This window comes from Ovis aries, chromosome 19 (assembly GCF_016772045.2).
Source record: "Ovis aries strain OAR_USU_Benz2616 breed Rambouillet chromosome 19, ARS-UI_Ramb_v3.0, whole genome shotgun sequence".
NCBI lineage: Eukaryota > Metazoa > Chordata > Mammalia > Artiodactyla > Bovidae > Ovis > Ovis aries.
The window spans coordinates 55103628-55122497 of NC_056072.1; the positions used below are offsets into that span (position 1 = coordinate 55103628).

General features: G+C 48.1%; 1 protein-coding gene across 4 annotated transcripts in view; it reads left to right on the top strand.

Moving 5' to 3' along the window:
* HRH1 (histamine receptor H1) overlaps positions 1-18870 on the top strand; it is a 189113-nt gene that overhangs the window by 43781 nt on the left and 126462 nt on the right. The gene's annotated exons all lie outside the window — the stretch shown is intronic.

Here is an 18870-nt window from a genome sequence, read left to right on the forward strand (position 1 = left end):
TTGGCAGCTGCACCATTTCCATCCCCAGCAGAGAGCTACAGGCCCCCTACATCCTGCCAACACTCGCTATTGCTGGGTTTTCCTCTTTCATTACAGCCACCATAATGCATGTGGCATGGTGTCTCACTGAGGTTCTGATTTTCATTTCCCAAGTGTTCGGCATTGTTTCATGTGCTAATTTGTCACTTACATATTTTTTCTTTGGAGAAATGTCTATTCCATCCATCCCTTTTTAAACTTGGTTGTCTGTCTTTTATTGTTGAGCTCCAAGAGTTTTATGTATATCGAACATTACTTTGTGTGGTTTGTAAATGCTTTATCCCTTTCTGTGGATTGTCTTCTTACTCCTTGATGGTGTCCTTGGAAGCACAAGTGTTTAATGTTGATAAAGTCCCAGTTATTTTCTCCTTTGTTGCTTGTGCTGTTTTTGCATTCTACCTAAGAAACTATGGTCTAATCCAAGGTCACTAAAATGAACACCTCTTTTTCCTCTATGAGTTTTCTAGTTTTAGCTCTCACACTTGGGTCTGTGATTCATTTTGCATGTGGATATCCAGTTCTCCTAGTACCTTTTGTGGAAAAGACTATTCTTTTCCTGTTGAATTGCCTTGGCACCCTGTCAGAAATCAATTGATCATAAAGGCAGATCTTTATTTTTGGACTTTCAGTTCTAGTCTAAATGTATGTCTATCCTTACACCAGCACCACAGTCTTTATTACTTGACAGGTTTGAAGCAAGTTGTGAAGTTAGGAAGTATGATTCTTCCCAACTTCACTATCCTTTTCCAAAATCGTTTTGACTTTTCTGGGTCTCTTCCATTTGCATTTGAATTTTAGGATCAGCTTGTCAGTTTCTGCCCCCAAAAGGGCAGCTTTAATTTTGAGAGGGAATGCAATGAATGTGTAGATAACTTTGGGCAGTATTGCCATTTTAACAGTAGCAAATCTCCCAATCCATGAACACAAATGTCTTTCCATCTATAGAGGTCTTTAGTTGCTCTCAAAGATGCTTTGTAGTTTTCCGTGTAAAAGTCTTTCACCTCTTTTGTTAAATTTTTTCCTAAGTATTTCAGTCTTTCAGTTGTAAATGGAATTGCTTTCTTAATCTCACTTTGGGGCCATTCACTGCTAGAAACACATTTGACTTTTATGTACTGATTTTGTGTCCTGACGCCTTCCTAAACTTAATTATTGACTCTAACAATTGCTTCCTTCCTTCCTCTTTTCTTCTGCTTAATTTTGGTTCAATTGGCTCTTCTTTCTCTACTTTCTTAAAGTATAAAGTTAGGTTATTGATTTGAGATCTTTCTCCCTCTTTTTGGTAGGTATTTACAGCTATGATGAGTTCTGATTTTATTCCACTGTGGTCAGAGGATATGCCTTATATGATATTCAGTCTTTTAAAATGTATACAGACTTGTTTTAAGGCCTACTGTGATCTAACTAGATGCTAAGTTTTGAGGTTTCAAAGAAAAATAAGTTTAAAAGAGATGGTAAAATATATTATTCAGTGTTCTTTGGAAGGAATGATGCTGAAGCTGAAACTCCAGTACTTTAGCCACCTCATGCGAACAGTTGACTCATTGGAAAAGACTCTGATGCTGGGAGGGACTGGGGGCAGGAGGAGAAGGGGACGACAGAGGATGAGATGGCTGGATGGCATCACTGACTTGATGGACGTGAGTTTGAGTGAACCCCAGGAGTTGGTGATGGACAGGGAGGCCTGGCATGCTGCGATTCATGGAGTCGCAGAGTCGGACACAACTGAGCGACTGAACTGAACCAAACTGGAGATATATTATGAAAACCATAATCAAAACAGACCTTGAGTGGCTCTACTAACATGAGAGAAAAATAGACTTTGGAAAAAAACCATTAGTAGAGACAAAGATACCTGGGTTGGGAAGATCTCCTGGAGGAGGAAATAGCAACCCACTCCAGTATTCTTGCCTGGAAAATTCCATGGTCAGAGGAGCCTGGCAGGCTCCAATTTGTAGGGTTGCAGAGAGTTGGACACAACTGAACATGCAGAGACAAAGAAGGATATTTGATGATAATTGAAGGGTTAATGCATCAAGAAGATACAATGATTATAAACATATATGTTCCTAACAAGAGATTCCCCAAATACATGAAACACAAACTGCCAGAACTGAAGAAAGAAATAGACCAACAATAATGTCCGGCGCTTCAATATCACACTTTCAGTAACTTCCATTTACCGAATAACAAATGACGTGAAGCATCTTTTCATGTCCTTATTCAACTTCTGTCTTAGGGCTCTGCACTGGCTCTTGTCACTGCTTGGGGGAACTCTTCCTAGTGTCTTCATAGCTCACTCCATCACTTCCTCGGGACTTCCTTTAGAAGGATCTTCTCTGTAAGGCCTCCCCGATCAACAGTCTAAATTTCATCACCCCTTCATAACCATTCCTATTCCTTACCGTTTCTTTTCCTTAAATCTTTATCACCTCTCACAAACATACGATACCCTGGAATTGCGTTTATCCTCTTGAATTTCTATTATCTCCTCACTAGCCAGCTCTGAAAACAATCCCAATACAGTGGATAATTATTACCATCATCGTCACCACTCACTGTTCAGACCTGGTTTATAACCTGGGCACATGGTGCTGTAGTTATTCACAGATACGTTTCCTTCATGAGACAGGGTACTCTTCAAGGGTGAGGGTGGAGGGGCACCCAGAGCTGTCTGAACCAAGTGCTCCCTGGCACCCAGGACAGGGTGTATCAGAGCCAAGGACCCTCGGAGTGTTTGCTTCATGAAGCCAGGAGACCCTGTTCTGGTACCAGGTATGGACCATGAATCAGATAGCCAGACCAAAATGAAAAAGGAAGGTGAAAGTTTTCTGTGGACCTCTGGAATTGACAGGCAGCCTTCAGGGCAGAGAGGAAGGCTCTGATGGTTCCCCGGTCTCACTGGTGGAGTCCCAAGCTCAGGAGTCAGGACTGCTGGGGAGCGCAGCACAGAGCTGCAGGGTCTGGGACTCAAGCAGAGCAGGTTCAAGTCCAGCTGTAACACCATCTGTGTGACCTTAGACAAGCCCCTTCATGTCCATGAGCTGTACTGTCTCATCTGTAAAGTGGGCACGACAATACTTATCCCAGAGAGTGGTCGTGTACAGACTAGGGTACCACTATGGCGACCTGACACAAAACTGATGCTGAACAGATAACTATAAAATGTTAGTCACTCAGCCGTGTCCAGACTCTTTGGAACCCCCTGGACTGCAGCCTGCCAGACTCCTCTGTGCATGGGATTCCCCAGACAAGAATACTGCAGTGGGTGGCCATTCTCTTCTCCAGGGAATCTTCCCAACCCAGGGATCAAACCTGGGTCTCCAGGAGAAGGGAATGGCGACCCACTCCAGTATTCTTGCTTGGAAAATCCTATGGACAGAGGAGCCTGGCAGGCTACAGTCCAGGGGGTCACAAAGAATCAGGCATGACTGAGCAACTAATACTTTCAGATGACTGTAATAATAGGTAACGTTTACTGAGCACTTTAGCTGTGCCAGGCATTGCAAACAACTCTTTATAAGCACAATCTCATTTAATTATCACAATGTACTCCATCAAAGAGTATCAATCCTATGTTATAGATGAGGAAAATCAGGCTTAAGAAAGCAACGTGACTTTACCCAAAGTGACCCAGCTAATTAGTTACAGAGCAGACGTAAAATACTAACCTGTCCGGCTCAGAATTTGTGCTTCTAGCTGATGCTGTGCTGTTCAGCAACAACTCTCCTTTCTGCCCCGCTTCCCGCAGACTTTCTCAGGGATCTCCTCTTTCTTCCTGCCCCTCAAGGAGCAGGAGACAGCAATACAGAGTATAAAATCCTGGGACCTAAAGATAAATAGCTCTGTTCACATGCCAGCTCCGTCACTCACTGGCTGTGTGGCATCGAACAAGTCACTTGCATGTCCTGAGTCTGAGTTTCTGTACTCGTGCCCCAGGGCTGCTGTAATGAATTCCCACAAAGTCGGGGGCTTAGAACCACCCCAGTTTGTTATCTCACCATCTGTAGCTCACTGGTGGCCCAGTGGTTAAGACTCCACCTTCTAGTACAGAGGACATGGGTTCAATCCCTGGTTGGGGAACTAAGATTCTGCCTGCCTGTTTTGGGGCATGGCCAAAAAACAAATAAAAAGTGATGCCAAAAAAAAAAAAAAAAAATTCCATGATGAGTAGTATGTAGCTCAGAAGTCCAGGGGGCTCAGCTGGCCACTCTGCTTGGAATCTCACAGGCTGAAATAGAGGTGTTGGCCAGCCCAGGCTCTTTCTTGGGCACCCTGGGAAGGGGCCTACTTCCAAGGAGAGGAACGTTGTAGGCAGAATCCAGATTCTGTGAGTGTGGGACCTAGGGCCCTGTGTCCTTGCTAGTGGTCCATTGGGAGCTAGTCTCTGCTCCTGGGGGCCGCCTGCATTCTTTCTCATGCAGGTCAAGTCTTTCTCACGCTTTGGAAACCTCCAGCTTCTCCTTGTGGCTCCTTCCCTACTTCAACCAGGGAAAGCCATCTGCTTTTAATGGCTCATATAATTAGATGAGGAAGATCCAGGGTCCTCTCCCTCTTTGAGGATCTGTAAGTAAGGATCTGTAAGTCTGATAACATCTGCAAAGTCCTTTTGCCGTGTAACAGAAGACATTCACATCTTCATAATGGGATTAGGCCATTGACCTCTTTAGTTGGGGTTAGGGTATTTGCATCATGCCTACTGCACTTGCCTCTTCCTTGCTCATCCATCCAACAAGCACTGATTAGCTTTGTGGCAGTCACCGTGGGTGCCTTCAGTATCGGCCACCACAGCTTCCCGTTGCCGCCTGCATCGCCTGGTCAGAGGCTCTCTCCAGCTGCCGGAGGAACTTGGCAGAGCCTATGTGGAAGGACAGAAGTGCTGGGGAATTCACACCCACCCGGGAGCAGCCCTCAGCCTATAGCTGACGGGAGCTGGCGGATAAGTAACCCAAGTCCATCACCCTGTGGATGGAGTAACTAGGCGTGTGTCTACAGCCGCTCCCAGCAGGCTTTATCTCCAGCTTCCCAAAGTGGCCACTTCGTTAATAAAGTGCACCTTCTGGGATGCCTGGCTTTCCACGCCTAACCCTACTCCTAACCTCAGATCTCCCCCAAGCTATACTTCTGCTGGTATCAGCTCAGTTCAGTTCAGTCGCTCAGTCGTGTCCGACTCTTTGCGACCCCATGAATCGAAGCATGCCAGGCTGCCCCGTCCCGGAGGTTGCCCCGTCACCAACTCCCGGAGTTTACTGAAACTCATGTCCATTGAGTCGGTGGTATAGATAGACTATATTTCTTGTCTCAAGAAATGCTTCTGGGGTAACCAAGAAAAGCTCTTGTTATATGATCGGCGCTTCCTCCAGGCACCGCTATTATCTCCATTTCACAGATGGGGAAACTGAGGCAGGGAGCAGATATGTAATTTGCTCACACAGAAGAATCAGGATCTGAACCCAGGCCATTGGGTTCCAGGACTCCTGCTGTTATAAACTAGGCCATACCAACTTTCTCCCTAGCCATAAACCGAGAGCGGTATTCCCTGACTCATAGTATCACTGTGAGGATTAAATGAGATAGTGCTCGGAAAGGCTTGGTTATCACATGGCACAATGAGCTCTCAATAAATGGCAGCTCAAACCAACAATAACAACACGACGAATCATAATAATAGCAATTGCTCAAGCCCAACTCTGAGGACAAAGGGGACCGGTCACTCTGCAGGCAGATCCATTATCTGAGAGAGAATAAACAGCCTGGCTAAGTGCAGAGGAAGGTGGTGGGTGTTGTTATAGCAACTGATGAGCCTTTTTGTATCCTCACAGCCAAGTGGGTGGCAGAGCAAGGAAGGAAGAAGCTCTTCAAAGGAAGCCAGCAGGGAGCGAAGGGGGGCAGACCGAGGGAAACCCCCGCTCCCTGCCCCACCCTGGCCTGGCAGCTCTGACTTCCATACTTCAGGCAGGCTACTTCCCTGCTGAGGCTGGGGGCATGGAGATGCCCAGAGGCCAGGCAGAGGGGGAAAGCCTGCGGAGCCATAGGCCTCAGGCTCTCCGATCTGAGCAACCAGACAGCAAGCTTTGTGGACCAAAGAGCGCAGGTCCCTCACTCAGGGTGGAGTTAGTGTTCTGAAGCACACTATTCCTAGAAAAGAATCTGGCAGCTCTGCAGAGGGATCGGTGTGACTCTCATGGACCCCAACACAAGAGCCAGCTCGTGGCATAACCACCCACATGAAGAAACCAACTCACCTCTCTTCTCTCTCTCCCTCCCTCTGCCTGCTCTGGTACCGATCACATCTATGCTTTGTCTTCCAGCATCAGTGTGTGACCTCATCCATCCATCTCTCCATCTGTCTACTCACTCTCCACCCATATACACACACATGCATGCATCCAGCTGACCATTCACCCATTTATGCATATATAGATCTCCACTGCACACCAAGAACTGAGCTAGGCATGCAGTGCCTAACTTTAAACAAGACAGTCCTGATCCTGGCCCTTTCAAAGCTCAGGGTCTCATGAAAGAGACAAACGGACAGGAATATAGAGAGGAAAGCCATGACGTAGGCGGTGGACCAAACTAGTGCTTTCAAACTAGTGGCCTATGGAATGAATTCATTGCACAGATATATTTTGTTTGGCCTTCAGAGATTTTGTGTGTGTGTGAAAAATAACATTTTTCATAAAGTGTCTAATTTTCAGGCTCTCATGAAAAGTCAGGAATCTGGCAATCCTGAACTTCCATTCTCCCACGGGGACAGTCACTAGAACCAGAACTCTTCCAGCTCCTCAGCCCCGCAGTGCTCCATGTCATCCTACATGGGAACTGGCCCCGCCAGGCATTTCCATCAGCCGGCCCCAAGTAGAGTCTGGAGGGTTCAACACAGCCAGAGGGACCTGAGCCTCAAAGGCCTGTCATCAGAATAGCTAACGAGGCTGAGCTGTGGTGAAACACAAGCCCTTGCCCTGATGGTGTCGTCAACAGGGATGTGTAAGCTGGGGAGAGGTGAGAACGAAGGATTCAGGGAACACCATCATAAGCACAGGCTCTGGGGACCATCAGGCCAAAACCCCCAGCTACATACGGAATGCTCAGAAATACACGTTGTCTCAGCCAAGCCTCCAGGGTGGTGTCCTGGTTGCTGCCCCTACGTCTCCAGCTGTGCCTGATTCAGAGCATTCTTCAAGCTCAATCTGCCCCCCAAGTTCGGTTGTGGGCTATCATAGTACCGTGGGTTCGTCTTATCAGGATTTGGGTGAAGTAATTAACTAGGCAACTTGTCACTGAAGATCTATGCTTCTGTTTGGTTTCTTAAGGTACAAGCAACAGAAACAGACTCAGGCTGCTGTTAGCCTGAGGGAATCTGGTGGGTTCAAAGCAGAGGCTGAGAACTGCATGAAGCCTCAGGGACCTGCCTGGGATCCATGCAGGATCCAAAGCAGTGTCAGAGGGCTGGACTCCAGGACCCCAGGAGTCTGAGCAGAGGCATGCTGGTCGGTACCCCACCCCCTGACGAGTAGAATCCAACCCCTTTATCTCTTTGTCCCTCTGTTAGAGTCTGGGCTTCCCTAGTGGCTGAGCTGGGAAAGAATCTGCCTGCAATATGGGAGACCTGGGTTCCATCCCTGGATGGGGAAGATTCCCCTAGAGAAGGAAATGGCAACTCACTCCAGCATTCTGGCCTGGAGAATTCCATGGACTATACAATCCATGGGGTTGCAAAGAGTCAGACATGACTGACTGACTTTCACTTCACTAGAGTCTGCAGTTCCAAAAAGGCCAAGGGTTAGTTTCTGGGCCATGGGTCAACCCTTTAGCTAGGGAGTCTTCAATTTCACTCTCTCTTGTTCTTCAGCCGCTCAGTCATGTCTAACTCTTGCGACCTCCTGGACTGTAGCCCGCCAGGCTCCTCTGGGGGATTTCCTAGGCAAGAATACTGGAGTAGGTTGCTATTTCCTTCTCCAGGGGATCTTCCCAACCCAGGAATCAAACTCTGGGTTTTCCATATTACAGGTAGATTCTCTACCACTGAGCTACCTGGGAAGCTCTCACTCCCAGTAGCTATAGCCAAAGGATGGAGGGAAGTTTGCCAGAGACTGAAGCTGTGCTCCTTTGTGCCTTGCTTTGTACATTTGACTTGGGAAACATCCAAATGTGTTCCACAATTATGAAACAAAATTAAAGTTAAAAAGTCAAGCGAAACAAACCTTTGTGAAAGTTGGTGATATAATCACATGGAGAAGAACTATTTCTTAAAAAAAAAAAAAAAAAAAAAAAACAGAGTAATTTGACTGCACATCCCTGGTAGGATATACCTGAAGCGCTCTAAGGATGAAAATAACCGTGAAGAAGAAAAAAAACATGTGCTAAGTATCTACCATGTGTCCCGTTCCTGTGAGATGCTATAAAACACTGATGGGTTAGGTGACATCCCTGCCCTCCTGGAATCTGTCATTTTATACCCTCCATTACAGCATCCATTTTCCTTTGCAATATCATCTCAGTTTCCGTAAAACTTTTTTACTACGGAAGACTTCAAACACATGCAAACGTAGTCAGTGTAGCTTAGTAAAATCCAAGCATCCATCACCTAGGATGACCCGTTATCAGCCTTGTTTCATTCACGCCCACCCCATTCTTCTCCTTCATCCTGTGCTTTTCTGTAGCAAACTGAAGACTTCATATTATTTCCATATGCCTTTGTAAGTACTGCAGGATATCTCTCTAAAAGATAATGACTCTCTCTCTCTCAAAAAAAAAAAAATAACCGCAGTATCATTATCACACCTAGAACAAATAACAGTCCTTTAAGAGCATCAAAGGAGCATCATTCAGCGTTCAGATTTCCACTTATTTCATAAACACTGTAAAGTGTTTTAGGTCTTTCCTGGTGGCTCAGTGGCGAAGAATCCGCCTACCGATGTGGAGGCGCAGGTTCAAGTCCTGGGTCAGGAAGATCCCACGGAAGAGGGCATGGCAACCCACTCTAGAATTCTTACCTGAGAAATCCCATGGACACAGGAGCCTGACGGGCTGGACAGTCAGTGGGGTCGTAAAAGTGGGGGCCATGACAGAACGACTAAGCAACAACAATAAAATCGTTTATGTATTGTTTGAAATTGTTTACACATTGTAATGGGTTAAAAATTTATTTTATCGGAGCATAGTTGCTTTGCAACGTTGTGTTAATCTCTGCTCTTCAGCAAAGTGAATCAGCTATACATGTATACACCTCCCCTCGTTTTTGGATTTCCTTCCCATTTAGATCACGACAGTGTTGAGCAGAGTTCCCTGTGCCGTACGGTAGGTTCTCATTAGTTACCTGTCTCGTACGTAGCAGTGTATATATGTCAATGCCAATCTCCCAATTCATCCTGCCTCCCATTTTCCCATTTGGTGTCTATATATGTTTGTTCTGTGCACCTCTGTTTCTGCTTTGAAAGCAGTTATGGCTTCTCTCTCCATTATGTTCCCCTTTATGATGTATTTCTTTAAAGAAAAAGCTGCGTTGCTTTTCCTGTAGTTTTCTAGAAACCCAGGGTGTCTGGAGTCTGTTGATTACATCAGCATGGTGTTGCATCCCATGTTCCTTTGCTTTCTGAATTTCCTGCAAACTTGCAGTTGACTTAGAGCCGTGCTGTCCAGGACGGCTACCAGCAGCCGCAAGCGGATGCTGAGCACTTGTCGTGTGGCCCATCCAAACTGAGATGTGTTGTGTCGAGTGTACATCCGATTTCAAAGGCCAGCTGTGCAAAGAAGAGCGGAAGCTATTTCACTGATCATTTTCACATTGATTATATATCAAAATATATACATCAAATGATGTACCGAGACTGTTTTGGAGAGATTGGGCTAAATAAAAAATTAAAATTAACTCCTCCCTTAGTACTAGTAGGAGTGCTGGGGGCTCAGTCATGTTCTACACTTTGCAACCCTGTGGACGATAGCCTGCCAGGCTCCTCTGTCCATGGGATTCTCCAGGCAAGAATACTGGAGTGGGGTGCCATTTCCTCCTCCAGGGATCTTCCCGACCCAGGGATTGAATTGGTTCTCTCTCCCTGAGCTACAGGGATGGAATTAATGGAAAATATCCCTCATTTCATTTTTGCAAGTCTTTTCTTTATGACTTCTCTGGAAATTTCTTCTGGGAAGAGAAATAATCACTGTAAGTTCTGTAACATCCAAACAGTTTGCTCGTTTCAATAGGACAAGAGATATGGTACTCTTCAGCCTGGTGGGGCTGCAGAGAGTCAGACATGACTTAGCAACTGAACAACAACAATGCTTTTTATAACCTCAAAATACTTAATCTATTGCGTGAAACACTATTGGTGCTTAATAAATATGATTTTTGAATGAATGAATGCATGACTGAATAAGAAAAAAAATTAAATTAATTCCACTTGCTTCCTTTTACTTTTTTTCAATGTACTTTCCAATTTTAAATTGCACATGTGACAAGCTGAGTCGCCGTTGTGTGTATTTCATTGGACAGGGCCGTGCTAGCAGCCTGATCAGATTCCCCTTAATTTTCTGGCAGTTTTAGGGCCGTGTCACGTCCTTCTGTCATGAAGCCCTTGGTGTCTGCTGGCCTCCCTTTCTGTAACGTTTGCAGCCGCTGAAGCCCAAAGTCTGGATCCACAAGTGCGTGTGTGTCGCTCAGAATGTCCAACTCTCTGCGACCCCATGGTCTGTAGCCCCAAGGCTTCTCCGTCCATGGGATTCTCCAGGCAAGAACGCTGGAGTGGGTTTTCATTTCCTCCTCCAGGGGATCTTCCCGACCCAGGGAATCGAACCCACGTCTCCTGTCTCCTGCATCAGGGGTGAATTGTTTACCACCGAGCCACCAGGGAATCCCATTCTATTATTTCATTTTTATTTATTCGCTGCCGTTCTCTAAGGAAAAGTCTTAGGAGAATCGCCAGCCCCTCAGAGAGGTTTTCTCCATTGTCCCTGTATAAGGCAACTCAGGGTAGATTCTTTCACTGCTCTGCATCCCAGCCAGAGGAGGTGCCGGCCAAGTTTGAGTGAAGGGATGGAGGGGTTCACAAATGGACAAAGCCCCAAAGCATCACAGAGGCCGCCTGAGTGCTCCACCCGGCTCTGCTGCGTGCCGAGGGTCAGGTTCCCCTCTGGAGGCCTCTGATTCCTCTTGTGGGGTGAGCAGGCGGGCAGTCTGGTCACTGAAGCGTTGGTTCAGCTCTGAGGGCTTCCCCTCTGCAGGAATGTCCCTGCATCAGCTCATGCTTCTAGAGGCCTCTCTCTCTCTCTCCCTTTCTCTCTCTCTCTCTCGCCAGGGCTGAGCCGGGGCCAGGTGGCAGCTGAATTAAAGCGACACCCCACAGCTAAGAATCCAAAAACTAATTAACCTCAGCCCATCAGACTCAGGGGAGGCCAGTCTGGCCAGCGTTCTGATGGCAGGTGGCATTAATACCTAATGGTACATTCTAATTGCTGTCTTTTCCCGAGTCCCTCCTGGTTCCTAAAGCACTTTCAATCAGGCAGAGAACATCCACAGAGCACCTCCGAGCCCTGGTCTCTGGGGGAAAGAGGCCATGAGACAGAAAGCCACCCCACCAGGGGCTAACAGGTGAGCCAGCCAGACGAGAGTCAACATTCAGAGAAGAGCAAAGAGCTGAGCAGGCCAGGGCAACGGTGACGGCTGCTCCCACCTCCCGAGGTTGTCGGAAAAATTGAGGGATATGACATTCCTGGCATCAGAGGCTCCTAACCAACCTTTGTTGTTGCGGAGTCGCTCAGTCGTGTCCGACTCTTTGCAACCCCATGGACTGTGGTCCGCCAGCCTCCTCTGTCCAGGGGGTTTCCCAGGCAAGAATACTGGAGTGGGTTGCCATGCCCTCCTCCAGGGGATCTTCCTGACCCAGGGGTCAAACCTGGGTCTCCTCTGTTGCAGGCAGATTCTTTCCCATCTGAGCCACCAGTGCTCTAAGCGACTGAGATACAGCAGTGGGAAGGAGAAGAAAGCAGAGCCCTTACTCCAGTAGGGGTGGGGCCACCCAGTCGCACACCTCCAGGAGGTGACGTTGCCCTGCCACACTGTAATCTGTGTAAACGGTGACCTCAGGCGCTGTGCAGTGCACAGTCTGTGCAACAGGACACAGCTCTCCCCGTCGGAGGAGACAGATACAGGCAAGTACAGCATGTAGCACGTTAGATGGTGAGAAAGGCCGAGGGATGTAAGGCAGAGAATGCAGAGCGGGTGCGGGCCTGGGGCGGGCGTGGCCAGGGGCGGGCTCACGGAGAAGATGGCAGGATTAGTCAGAATCTCAGCAGGGAGCAGCTGGCTCGGCAAGTGGCAAGTGGGTCGTGGAGAGGAGTGAGCAGAGGAACTGCTTTCAACAAGATGGGCAGGACGGAGGGATCTACAGGGACAGCAGAGTGGTACTGCTGTGCGCCGAGGCTGGAAGGCCAGAGACAGGACGGGGGGCAAAGAGCAGGAAGGCTGTGTGCGCACGGCCTGCAGCAGTCGTCTGGGAAGGGGGCCTGGGGATAAACTGCAACCTCCCTCCTCTCCTCCCCCATCATCACCTTCTCAGTTTCCCTCACAGAGAAGACCCAGTGGGAGCCAGGGGAGGAGGGACTCCATGGGTTTAGGCCCCACAGTCAGCCCCTGCGGGACAGAGCAGGGTAGACATGGGGGTGGAGTGGATCCGGGTGTTTAAATGGAAGATACTCACATACGAGCAGAGACCTGAAGGAAGCAAGGTCGAGGGGACACCTGGAGAAGAGCATTTCAGGCAGAGGACGGAGCATGGGCAAAGGCCCTGTGGTGGGGGAGGGGCTGGCATATCTATGTGGCTGCAGAGAGAGAAGAGTGCGTGAAATCCCAAGACAACAGAGGTGTTGGGCAGCAGCTCCTGGATGCAGTGAGCAGGCCTGGAGGGTGGGGAGCAGAGGAGCACGTGCTCTGCCCTCGGTTTTGACAGCCCCCCTCTGCCTCCACGCAGAGAGCAGGCAGAGCGGGGCAGACATGGAGGCCGGGAGAGCAAGGATGAGGCTGGGCGGCTGGCCCAGGTGAGAGGCACGGTTGCTGGCCCAGGGGCGGTGGGAGCGGAGGTGGTGGCCCAGGGTTGGGTTCCGATTCTCTTTTGCAGGTGGTGGCATGGAGTTTTCTGATGGATTGGTTGTGGGTGGGAGGATGGGAGAAAAAGCACTAGTTACCCCTGTCCATTTTCCTTCAACCACTTATTCACGGCCCATGAGCGTCCCTTCTAAGAGCTTGCTTGAGGAAAGAGAACCAATGATATCTGCAAATTCTCTGTGACACCTCTGGGGATTATTGTTGGCTGTGGGCTGGGGATAGAGCATAATGATGGTGTTATGGTTCTGATTGAAAGGGAGGTGTCTCTTAGAGCTATGGTCTGAAATACTTGTTTACAGAAAAATGATAAGAAGGCTGAGATTTTCTCCGTTGTAACACGGAAGCGGGTGAGGCTATAGAGGAAATGAAATTTCCATTGAGACGGGCAATGGTTCATGGGTGTTTCGTTATGCTCTGCTCTCTACTCTGGTGTAGTGTTAGTTTTTCCAAAATAAAAGATGTGTTTAAATCTCTTCTGTGGATCCGTGCGATGGAACTGTACTGTCTTGACTGTGACCATGATGTGGTGGTGGTCACATGGATCACTGATTCTACACACACACACACACGCATGAGGGTACGTAGAACCGGTGACATCTGAATAAGGTCAATGGACTGTGTCAACGGCAATATCCTGGCTGTGATATTGTGCTGAAGTTATGAACGATGTCACCCCTGGGGGGAAATGGATGAAGCTTATACGGGACCTCCCCACAAGTATTTCTTACAATTGCTTGTGAATCCACAATTCTCTCTGAATCTAAAAAAATTCAAGTCCCTTTAAAAGACTAGAGGTGAAAATTGCCGTTGGTAAGGATGCAGAGAAGTCAAAACCCTTCTGCCCTGTTGACGGAGATGTAAAGTGGCGAAAACACTGTTCAAAACAGTGAGGCAATTCCTCAAAGACTGAAACACAGAATTACCATGTAATCCAAACTTTCCACTTCTGGGTATATATTTAAATGAGTGGAGAATAGGAGCTCGAGTTATTTGCACACCCATGTTCATAGTGGCATTGTTCATCATAGCCAAAAGGCAGAGACAACCCGAATGCCTGCTGATAGGTGAATGGGCAGGTAACATGGGGTAAATCTCACAATAGAATATTATTCAGCCTTTAAAAGGAATGATATCCTGACACACGCTATACCACGGATGAACCCTGAAGACCTTAGGCTAAGTGAAATAAGTCAGACACGGTAAGACAAGTATCACATCATTCCACTTACATGCAGTCCCCAGAGTAGTTAAATCCATAGAGACAGAAAGCAGAAGGGTGGTTGCTGGGGGCTGGGAGAGAGAAGAATGGGGACTTAGATCCTGCCTTTCAGTTTGGGTAGCTGAGAATGTTCTGGAGATGGATGGTGGTAATGGTTGTACAACACTGCAGATATACTTAACGTTGTTCAACTGCACACTTAGAAATGACCAGGTGGTAAATTTTATGTTATGTGTATTTACAACAGTAAAAGAGATTAGGTAAAAGCAGATCCATGATGTCTCAAAAAAGGTAAACGTGGACTGTGATCCATGTGACCAGCTTCCCTTATCCGCTGTGCAGAATGACATCATCCTAGGCAGAGGGAAGCTACAGACAGACTCTTTCTCAGCACCGGTGTCTCCTTTTCGGTGCCACCAGAAGAATCCTGGGCAGGGCTCTTTCAGACAACAGTGATGTCCCCCATATGGGAGTCCCTGAGACAGTGAGAAATAAGCCATCAGATGGTCAGTGAACACCTGTGGGGACAGCCACCTAAGGGCGCAACAGGCTCTGATAACACATATGGGACCTGAGCAACAAGTTGACTCCTACGCACCCTTCGGAGCCCAGCTCCTAATGTCTCTTTCCCAAGGAAGTCTTCCCTGACACCCTGGACTGGATCATGTGTCTTTATTTCAGTATCAGCTCATATCCCAGTTTGCCCAGGATGGTTCCAGTTTACGCCAGTTGTCCGGGCATGGTTATTAGTAGCAATCACTTTCATCTCAAAGAGGTCCAGGTAAATTCTATGTTCACCCCACCCATTACAGATTGCCCAATTCTTTGTGACCCCATGGACTGTAGCCCATAAGACTCCTCTGTCCATGGAATTTTCCAGCCAAGAATACTGGAGTGGGTTGCCACTTCCTCTTCCAGGGGATCTTCCCCACCCAGGGATCAAACCCATGTCTCTTGCATCTCCTGCCTTGGCAAGTGGGTTCTTCACCAACTGCACCACCTGGGAAGCTTAGATTCTCCAAGCTTCTCTTAACTGTGACGCAGACATCTTGTGATGTCCACCTCCTAGATGTGGTGTGAAAGAGTCCAAGGGCAGGGGCATGCCTGCCTTGGGCACTGTTATAACCACAACGCCTAGCACAGCACTTTATGTTGAATATGAGCTCAACCAATATTGGTTGGGTTAATGAATGTCTTCATTAGTTTGTGAGTATCCGAGGTGTCCCTGGAGCTGCCCCTTGAAGAGTCCCTCCTGGGAAGAGTTGTGTTTGGCTGACAGCCTCCAGCTGGTGCCCCAGCTGCTCCCCGACAAAGACTGGACCTGGTGGGGGTACCAGACCTAGGCCTTCTCCTCCCAGTGGGGGCTCCTCTAACAGCCAGTCTTTGCTCCAGGGCGCCCCCAGCCTGGTGGGGGTTTTCTCAATGCCGCCTGGCAGTCAGAGGTTCCTTCGGTCCAAGCCTCTCCTCCCCTCTCTCCTTTTACGGGTGTCCGACCGACCACCACTGCCATCTGCGGCTCTCCTGCCTCTCATTTCTCACAAGTTGCTCCCCAATAAATCCCTTGTGTTGCCTCTTGTCTGGAGGTTTGCTTCCTGGAGGGCCTGGCATTCTATCACAGTAAGACTGTGAGCTGGGAGCCAGGGTCGCTTGGAGGGAGGGGCCCCCTGCCCAGCCTGCTCAGTCATCCCTGAGCCAGCAGCTGGAGAATATGACCTCGGGCCAGCTCTCTTGTGCGTTCACAGAGTTTTCTTTGCCATGTCTCTACTTGCTGCTGCTGTTTAATCGCTCAGCCATGTCTGACTCTTTGCAACCCCGCTGACTGTAGCCTGCCTCCTCCGTCTGTAGGCTTTCCCAGGCAAGAAGACTGGAGCGGATAGTCGTTCCCTTCACCAGGGGATGTCCCAATCCAGGGATCGAACCCAGGTCTCCTGCACTGGCAGACAAATTCTTTACCACTTACTCTTGTCCCAGTGAGCTCAGGAAAGTTTCTTCCTCTCCTTCTTTTCTTTCTCTCTCTCATTATCTCTCACTTTCTCTTCCTCCCTATGGACTCAACCATTGATAGTTTCTCTCCAGCCCTTACTGTTTTAAACTGCTCTCTCCAAAGTTAGCTTTATGAACATGAGTTTTTCCCATGATGCTTCCGACGGTGGCTCAGACGGTAAAGAATGTGCCTGCAATGCAGAAGTTGGATCCCTGGGTTGGGAAGGTGCCCTGGAGGAGGGCATGGCAACCCACTCCAGTATTCTTGCCTCAAGAATCCCATGGACAGCACAGCCTTGTGGATTACAATCCAGGGGGTCCCCAAGTGTCAGACATGACTGAGTGACTAAATCTAAAACAACCTAAATCTGAAGCAGCTAAGAGTAAAATATTAATAATGAGCAACACAACTTGCAAAGCCCTTGAAAGTATTCAGACACTGACATCAGCATCTTCACAAATGTCGAGGCTCCTCTAATTAAATCTGCTTTTCTCCAGCTGCAATATTCAAGATCAATTAAATAGATAAAGGGCATTGATTAAACAGGCACTAGCTCCGCTGGTACATAAGCCTGGCTGCACATCAGAATCCCCTGGAAGCTTTTTAAAAACAGCAGTGCCCAGGCCCCACTCCAAGAGGTTTCAGATCTCATTGTTCGAAAATGAGGCCTGGGCGTCCTACTCCTGGGGGTTTAGAGTGTGCAGCCAGGGTTAGAATCCATGTTGCAAGAAGTCTCACGCATGCTTTAGTAAACTGGGTCAGATGAGCACTGCTAGCTCATTGTGCCAGTGAGGAACCTGGGGCTCAGGGGCCCGGAGAAAGTAGAACCCAGAAGTCCTAGGTCAGTGGTCTGGGGCGGGCGGCAGCCTGGAGCTGAGACAGAGGAGGGTAGGAGCTTCCTCTCCACCCACCCCCACCCCCTCACCTCAGTCCACCTCCACCCAAGCAATTCACCAGTTGCTGATTATGGTGCCATTCTTTACATTAAGACTCAAGGTCCCGTTTTGTTTTGTTCTCTTAACAAATGCGCACATCCTGAAACAGTTATTTACAGCCACCCCTGGGGTCAGAATCTTATTGTCACGGATGTGATTGCAGAGCCCAGCACAGAGCTTGGGCCAAAATTGGAAGCTTCAAATATGTTTGCTGAAGGACTGTTTAGGTATATGGCAGGCTGGACAGATGAATAGCTGGACAGAGAGACAGACATGAGTAGATGGTGTTAAGCAGATAAATGATTATAAACAGATGGGTGGGCAGTTGAGTGAATGGATGGATAGATGGAAGAGCAAAGGCACCAGTAAATGTGTCTACACCCTGCCTTGTGTCACAAAGGGTGTGATATACTTAAAAGGATTTGAGATACTTACAGTAAAATTAAAAACATAAAATTTGAGCACCCTCTCTGGACCTGACTCTGCTCCAGGCATGAGAACGCCTCTGTGAACAAGAGGCAAAGGTGCTCCCCTTGTGAACCTTACATATTAGCAGCATGAGTCAGATAAAGCAATAAAGATAAATGAGTAAATTCCAGAGTATGTTAGAAGGTGGAGAGCTATCGGCGAGAGAAAAGGGCAGGAAAAGGGAGACTGGAAAAACCAGAGGCAGAGCTGGGAGGCAGTTCTAAATGGGGAGGTCAGGGAAGACCTCTTGGAGGAGGTGACCTCTGAGCAAAGAGGGAGGGAGGCAAGGAAGGGAGCCTTGCAGAGATCTAGGGGTAGGGGAAAGGCCTGGGCAAAGACTCTGGGTGGCAGTGTGCCTGCTGAGTGTGAAAGACTGTATCAGAGGCCAAGCAGCTGAAGCAGGGGGAGTGAAGCGGAGTGCAGAAGGGGGTCAGAGGCAACAGGGCATCCAGGCCACACAGGGCCTTACAAGTGATGGCGAGGACTCTGGCAAAGTTTTGCTGAGTAACATGGGAGTGCTTGAAGGGTGTTGGGCAGGGAAGGGATATGATCTAGCTTAGGTTTTATTTATTTTAGTTTTTAAAGAAATGTAATAAAGACATTATTAGGGAATCTCATTAAAAACAAAAAATTCAAATGGAATTCAGCCCTGCAAGGGTTCACATGCTGTGAATATCTCTAATGCTATCTAGCAAAAAGAAAAAAAAAAAAAAAACAGCTTAGATTTTAAAAGACCCCCTCTGGCCACCCAGCTATAAATCAGCAGGTTTTAGGAGGTCAGGGTAGGGATAGACCAGTGAGAAGTCATCCAGCTAAGGGGATGGGAGCTCCCACCAGGGTGGTGACCCTCAAAGAGATGAGAGATGGTTGGAGTCTGGATATATTCTGAAGGGAGACCCAACATGAGTTCATGGCAGTGTGGATACTGGTGTGAGAGAAAGCGAGAAATCAAGTTTGATGCTGGGGTTTGGGCCTGAGTAACTGCAAGAAGCGAGTTGCCATCAAGCTACATGGGGGAAGCTGAAGTCAGATCAAAGTTTTGGTGGGGTGGAGCTGGGGGGTGAACACGGAGTTTGGTTTTGGACATGCAGGCTTTACGTGCACTGGATACCCAGTGGAGGTA